This window comes from Pinus tabuliformis, chromosome J, assembly GCF_031772625.1.
Source record: "Pinus tabuliformis cultivar Carrire ecotype Pingquan chromosome J, CPIR1, whole genome shotgun sequence".
Taxonomy (NCBI): Eukaryota; Viridiplantae; Streptophyta; class Pinopsida; order Pinales; family Pinaceae; genus Pinus; species Pinus tabuliformis.
In genome coordinates this window covers 361,718,434-361,725,971 of record NC_142295.1, presented here as the reverse complement: position 1 = coordinate 361,725,971, position 7,538 = coordinate 361,718,434, and positions in this window count along the sequence as shown.

The following is a 7,538-nucleotide window of genomic DNA, read 5'->3' as shown; positions in this document are numbered from 1 at the left end:
CTATGACAATCATTATATATTCAATCAAATGACAGTAACCTAAGATTCATTGTTAACAAGTGATGTTACTATATCTCTTGGTGTTAGTCACATGTGATGTGACAACATTACTTGTGTATGTATAATCTGGACACCTAGACATGACCTGACTCCCAAACATGACATATTGAAATGACACCTAGACATGACACATATATTTGACTTACAAATACATGACAGTGAGTTGACACTTTGACTTTGACTTGACATGACTTCGCATAGACTTATATACCTTTTAGTGACTTGACATAACTAGTGATTTGACACACACATAATCACCTTTTGTACAACTTATTGACGAGAAAAATGGATAGCAATGTATAACTTGTGATGAACAATAGAAGTGATAAGACATATGCTAGTAGCCCTCTTTGGGCTAAGTTTGAGAGCTTTAGTAGCAGGTCATAGGGATGACCCGAGGCACCTTGGTTTGAGCTATTATTACTCTTTAGTTCCCTGAATAAGTAGTGGTTCAGTGATGTGGAGATATTCTTATGCAGTCTTAATCCCTATTCATTCATGAGTAGTGCAGTGCAGTGATAATTATGTACAATTATAAGTTGTGAAAATGATGTACAATGATCATAATGTGCAGTGATCACTAATGTGCAGTGGTCAGTGATAAGAATTTTTTAGTGATGTGTAGTGACCAGATGTTATTTTGAGCAATACAACATTATCTTATATATAAAATTATTATATTAATTCAAAGAAGAGGGAGGTCCAGTCTGAAAATTGTGAAACTTGGTCTGTCAACTCTTCAAGGTGAATGGATGCACCTTCAGGTTGTGCCCTGAGAACTCTTCAAGGTGGCAGAGTGGTGCTAGGGTAGGTCATGGACTGCACAAGTCGTTGTGTGATTGTTTTAGTTGTGGCTAATAAATTAAAGCGTGATGAAGCATCCTTTTGACAAAAATTGGTAAACAGTGTGTTGGGGCACTCGTCAAGTTGTGGCCTGACTTACAAGGTGTTGGGGCGTCCTTCCGGTTGCAGCAAGTTATTAGGGTGTAGTAGCATCCTACAAGTTGTAGCTTGTAAATTAGGAGGTTGGAGCCTCCTTCAGTTGTGGCTGAAAATATGATGTACTTAATTTTATTTTAACAAATAGAAGACAATTACTAAGAAGCATTCAATGGTTTTTGACTCAGAGGGGGTTTTCCACCTAAAATTCTTGTTTCTACTATTTTATCTTGCTGCATTGTTGTATGGTGTTTTTTACTGGTTTTTCTATCTGACACTGTATTATAATAATATTGTTGAAGATTAACTAATGCTCTAAAAAGGATTAATAAAGTGCTAATTTCAAAGAAATACTAATTCACCCACCCTATCAGTATTTCCAACTTAATAGCTGGAAGGAAGATCTCAAAGTATATAGATGGGAAATTTGAAGAAGAAATTTGCCAAACATTCAAAGGAAGTTTTAGGTACTGTAACATCTGAATAAAATCAGTATTGTACACCAACTCCCAATTTTGATGAAGATAATTACTGGATGTGGGAATATAGAATGTTAGTCCATCTGGAAGCTCATGATGTATAGGGATCTGTTGTTTCTGGAGACACATCTACCAATGAATATAGAAGGTACAATATGAAATACATGAATGTCAATTTTAATGTTTTGTCAGATCCCATAAAAGAAAATGTTGGTCAATGCTCAATGGACAAAATTATTTGGGAAAGACTCCATAATCTCTACTCATAATCATTCAAGTCATGATGTAAATGTTGATAATCACGTGGATCTTGAAATTAAGGAATCAAAAAAGGATTCTCTTGATGAATAAGTTGAGGAAATGAGTGAAATCAAATTTCAAAATGAAGTTGTCAGAGTTATAAAGGAAATCAAGAGTGAAAAGGAAAGGGATAAATTTCTAGAAGAAGAATTGAAGATAACAAAAGGACATGTCAGAATACTTAATAACAAGAATGAAGAATCTGAGGAAATTATTAGTAGTCTTAGAATCCAGTTAGAAGAAGCCAAAAAAGCAAAGATTCGTAGAATAGTACAATCAAGGAAGAAGTTTCTCTATTGAAACTCCAAGTGAAGGAAGCAAAGTAGAAAGAGAAAGACTTGGCTAGTTAATTAAAGAAATATGGTAAAAGGTACATATCTGAAGTTGATCAAATGCAAAAGGAACTAGATATAAATATTGTAGAAATAGATATGCTTAGGAAGGAAAATGGAAGGCAGAAGTAACAGATACAAGTTCTCAATAGATAAGCATAAAAGGTCACTCTTCTAAAGCTAGAAATAGAAGAAGTAAAAAGAATAAGACAAATCTTGAAACTGTGGTTTCAGAAAGACCTTGGTTAAAAGCAAGAAGAACTTGATGCAACCCTTAAAGAAGTCAAAAAGTTCAAGGATTGGAAAAAGGAACATTTTTATTTTATTTATACGAAAGATCAAGAATATGTCAAGTTGAATATAAAGGCGGAAGACGTAGGTAAAGCTCCATGTGACAAAGGCACAAGTTCTAAATATTTTCAAAATCACGATGAGAAAAAGACTGAGAATATTGCAGCTCCAAAGAATTATGGTGAAGTAGTCAAGGAAAAAGGACAACAAAATACTACACCACTGTCTTTGAAGAAGAACAAATACAAAAGACCATCCAGGTACACTTGTTCATTTAATGGTTATTGTTTTTCATGTACTAACTATGGACATAGGGATAGGGATTGTGAAGTTGTTGACAGATACAATTATCAAAGACGACCTCCTCCAAAGAAGAATGAATCCAAAGAAGATAACTCATCTAGGTACGCTCATTTATTTAATGGTTATTATTTTTCATGTACTAACTATGGACATATGGCTAGGGATTATGAAGGTTTTTACATGTACAATTACGAGAGGCATCCGAAAAACACTAGAAGCAAGTTTGCACGATCACGAGATAGGTTCCATGGTAATTTTTTTTAATAGAAAGTACTACTAGATGGGCCAAACATTGAATGTTTCAAATTCCATAATTATGGCCATATAGCTTGCGATTTCAAATATAAGACAAAATCCTCTATGGATGGCATTGAATGTTTCAAATGTCATGATTACAGACACGTAGCTTGAGAGTTCACATCCAACCCTGATAAGGAATGTATAAATGTCATAACTATAGACACATAACTCATCACTACAAGTACAATATGGAATCAACCATGAATGAAAATCTTGATAATGGGAATAAGAAGTTTGGAAAAGAAAATAGGTACAAGATGAGCAAGAAAAGTAGGAAGGCAAGAAGGTCTCAACACTCATGCTTTCAGGTTTCGTGATGGAAAAGGTCATGATGAGTCAGCAAATGCATCCAACGATGAGCAGAGTCAATATGGGCCAACTAAAGAGTTGGTTGATACTCTATTTTGAACAAATCTAGCTTGTTGACTCCATGAATATTGAAGAGGGGTAATCTATGAAGGAATATGTGGCACATGTCTACAGTTGAAAGATAGGGTTCATGGATAGAACAACAACTTCAAGTTAGATATGTTAGATCCATAAAAGGTTTAGGGGGAGATGAATGGTCATATGATATGGGTCCATAGTGACCGATCATTAGTTTAATATCCATGTTAATAACAGGTTAGCACTATAGATCAACAGATGGTTATCATATTCACCAAAGGCAATCCATATGAAGCACAACATGACAAGGGGAGACATGTCAGTGCAACAAGTATTGTCTAAGGCATTTTAAAGGAAAAAAGTACATTCCAGGAAGACAAAGGAAGGCTTCTTTTCAGGGGGAGCACAAGCACGTTACAATTCCATAGGAAGCAAGAAAATTCTCAGGGGAGTTCACCCTTTGTCATTTATGTCAAAGGGGGAGAGAAAAACTTGAGAAGGAGATTGAAATATCAATAAGGATATGACGCATGAATTTTATGGGAGTTGTACTTGAAAAGGGATTACGTTTGTTGCCATCAATGTCAAAGGGGGAGATTTTTGGATGGTGTCGTCATTGATGTCAACCCCATGGGTTTGACTAGGTTTGAATTTGACTAAAACACCAACCATTGATGTCAAATTGATAATGAACGCTTCTTATAATTTTTTGGATTAAATCAAGTTGGAAGCTCCACTATTGGATGGTTGAAAACCCAGGTCCTAGGGTTTCGTTTCCTTATATTGAGGACATACCCAAAATTTGTCGAGCAAATTTGAATTAGAAAATAGTTGAGTTTGGGATGGAGATCCACATAATAGAATCTCCTTGTAAACATTTTTTGTTGATATGTGGCATGCCCTGAGAGGCTTCCTAGTTTGATAGATATTCACAGTTAAAGTTGATAACCCTATGTTGACGGTGTTGGACCCCCCAACATTCAAGGGGATCTCCCCGACAAGGAGTCCCAACTAGACCTCAGACCGTTTGGAGTAGGAGTCTCAGTAGTGGGTGGTAATGTCGTGCCTTGACCATGATAGCACGGAGAGATAAGTATGATGACTTTGGTCGGAAGCAAGTGTGTGACCTTGCACCGAGTCAAGTGAGATGCCTGGGGGTTCTAACACGTACAGGGGAAAAGGAAGTGTGTTGATTAGAAGCCTGTAATAGTACACGAGCATAATAACATCACAAGCTGGAAAAAAGAATAGTCCACAAACCAAGTGATGTGTTAATGCAACAAAACACATTCAACAAGATTCATACAATTGCATACACATTAATTCATAAGAAAATGTGTAAGTTAAACAACATACATTGCTAAAGAAACCAAAATAGTACAACTACAATAACAACATATGCATGAAAATGTGTTGGCTCAATTATTATTATTAGAAGTGAAAGTTCCATCCATACATACACCATTGACATCCACTAGCCCCAATAATGGAACATTATAGTCAATAACACATGCTCCTCCAAATAAGTATACTCTTTCTACGCTATGGAGAAGCCAAGGCTCATCACAATACTCCCAAGCCTTCTCTAAGCCTAAGCCTAGCCAAAATATTAGCTCCCAAAATCCCCTTTTATGAGTTATGAGGTTCTATTAATAACAAAGGGTGGGGTGACCCTTGACATTTCCCTTTGTGACTCTTTGAATACCCTCATGAATCTTCATTTTCCTCTACAAGTAACTCATTACATTACATAGTGATTGTTCACATTCCACTAATGACACTTGGAAGTTGACTTACAACATATTTACAAATAATATTCATTTTCCGCATGTACCCATGTGAGACAAAATAGGCTAGAGACAACAAAAAAAAACAAAACACTATAACTCAAAAGTTTGGGGAAAGACCAACTCGGCAACATCTACTTGATGAATTTCAGTGACATATTGATACCAAGCTTGGTATTGTGCTATGGTGTCCCCATATTGCTTGATAGTGTCTTTCTGATAGCAAACCCTTGCCTCCATAGTTTCTGGGTATATGGTCCTGAAACCCTTGTCCAACTCATCTTGAAGCACGTGTAACATAACCTTGACTATGGGAGGATCACGAATGTACTTCTGCATGTTTTCTACACTGAAATCCAAGTCATCACTAGTGGCCTCTCATCTTAGATTCTCCATGTACCTATCGATATCTAGTCGTAACTGGTTCTTCTCCTTAGATTCAATGAGGGAACCAATTGATAGGATCATGTGCATTCTCACCATGACATCCAAATCCTTATACAACTGTGCATATGAATCCTATATGCTACTGATGAATGGGGCAAGCTACTCATAGTTTTAGATCTGCATCCAGACTTCGCTTTGTCTGGCTCTGCCTGTGACTTCATGATCTTGGGAAAGTGAAGTGTGTCTCCTTTATACCTCATTGTCCACAATTACACATGGGAAATAGCAGTGTGTATGTCTCTGAGAGTTTGGAAAATATTTCTGCTCTGCCACTTGAAGCCATATAGATGGACAACTGCCTTATGCATGGTGACAAATCCGTCATAGATTTTCCACATGGTGGCATGTTATGTCCCTATAATACTAGTGATTCCCCCATTACTATTGTCATTATAGCCCTTATTGTTAATGTTGTGCCCCTATTGTCCCCATATTGTTATTATTGTGTCCCATAGAAGCCCACTATTATTATTGTTGTACCCTTATATTATTATTGTTATGTCGGCTTTGATTATATTGTGACCCCGAATCCTATATATAGAAAGGAGGTTTTGTCATTTGTATCATCCAAGAATTATTCATTTGTGTAATGTAAAGGAGGTTTCCCCCTTGAAGAGGCTGATTTTGAAGGCGTTGACCTATCTTTTCTTCTATTTTGTGAGCTGGTTGCATAACATTTGGTATCTGGATTCTAGTGTTTTACTGCTCCAAATAGGTCATCGTGGTAGTTTCGCTATAACTTTTCTTCTGCGACGTTTCAGAAGCTAAAAAAAAAACAATTGATCTGAAATCTCGTTGAAACTCGGTTTTGAATTTTAGATCTTATCATGCTATATTTTCTGAGATATGATCCACATTAGAGTTGATGCAAGATCCTGGATTATATCTCAAACAAGTGAACTAGGAAAAATCATCATAAATTTTTTTCGAGCATCAGATTGAAATTTCGTAAAAAGTTGTAGAAAGAGGATGGCCTATAGCTTTCTTTGTATCAGTGTCAGGTCCTAAGGTTGAAACAGTGACACGTGGAACTTCGTACAAGTTATATCTACTAAACCTGTTTATAAACAGGTCATCAAAGGAGATTTGACATAAATCTTCCTTGGAGAATCCACTAGTGATCAAACTTGCAGGGTTGGAAAGAGGACTCAAAGGGCTACCACAGGACACAATATTAGACCTTGAAGATCCGAAATTACAGAGATATAATAGATTCAATATCGAACTCCTACAAAGTGAAAAAATGTGTGTAGTTTTTTAAAATTTTGCATAAGTTTGGTTTGAAAAATTAGTTTGAAGGAATTCAAAGGGAATAGTGAAGTATTATTATCATTAATTGATTCCCTGATGAAAGAAAATGGAAACACCTAGTAAGAAAACTAAAAGATCTAGCATGACTCATGAAGAAGAGGAAGACATGCAACATGATATATCAAAATTATGAGTCCAAGTGCAACAAAATTCACTCTCACAAAAAGTAATGGAAACTTAGATGGATGGTTTAAAGAAAGGCATGGAAGCTAAGATGGACGGTATAGAAGAAAAACTTAAAGGCAACATGGAATATTTGAATAAATATGTGGAAGCTAGGATGGATGGTATAGAAGGAAAACTTAAAGGCAACATGGAAGCTTCGAATCTACTACTGATATGATAATCACCCTATGAGTGACCTTAGTTAAAGATTTATTAAATGAAGGTATTATAGACTCATATGTTGGTGTGTGTGTCTATGTTATTTAAGCAACGGATCGATTAGATTGCAAATACACAGACACTTGAAATGGAAAACAGCAGAGAAACACAGTAAGAAAATACAAGATCACAAGAAATTAACAAGGAGTTCACCCTATCCTCCAGGGCTACATCTCTGGTCCAGCTCTCAGTGGTGGCCTTCTTTGATTGTGTCTTGA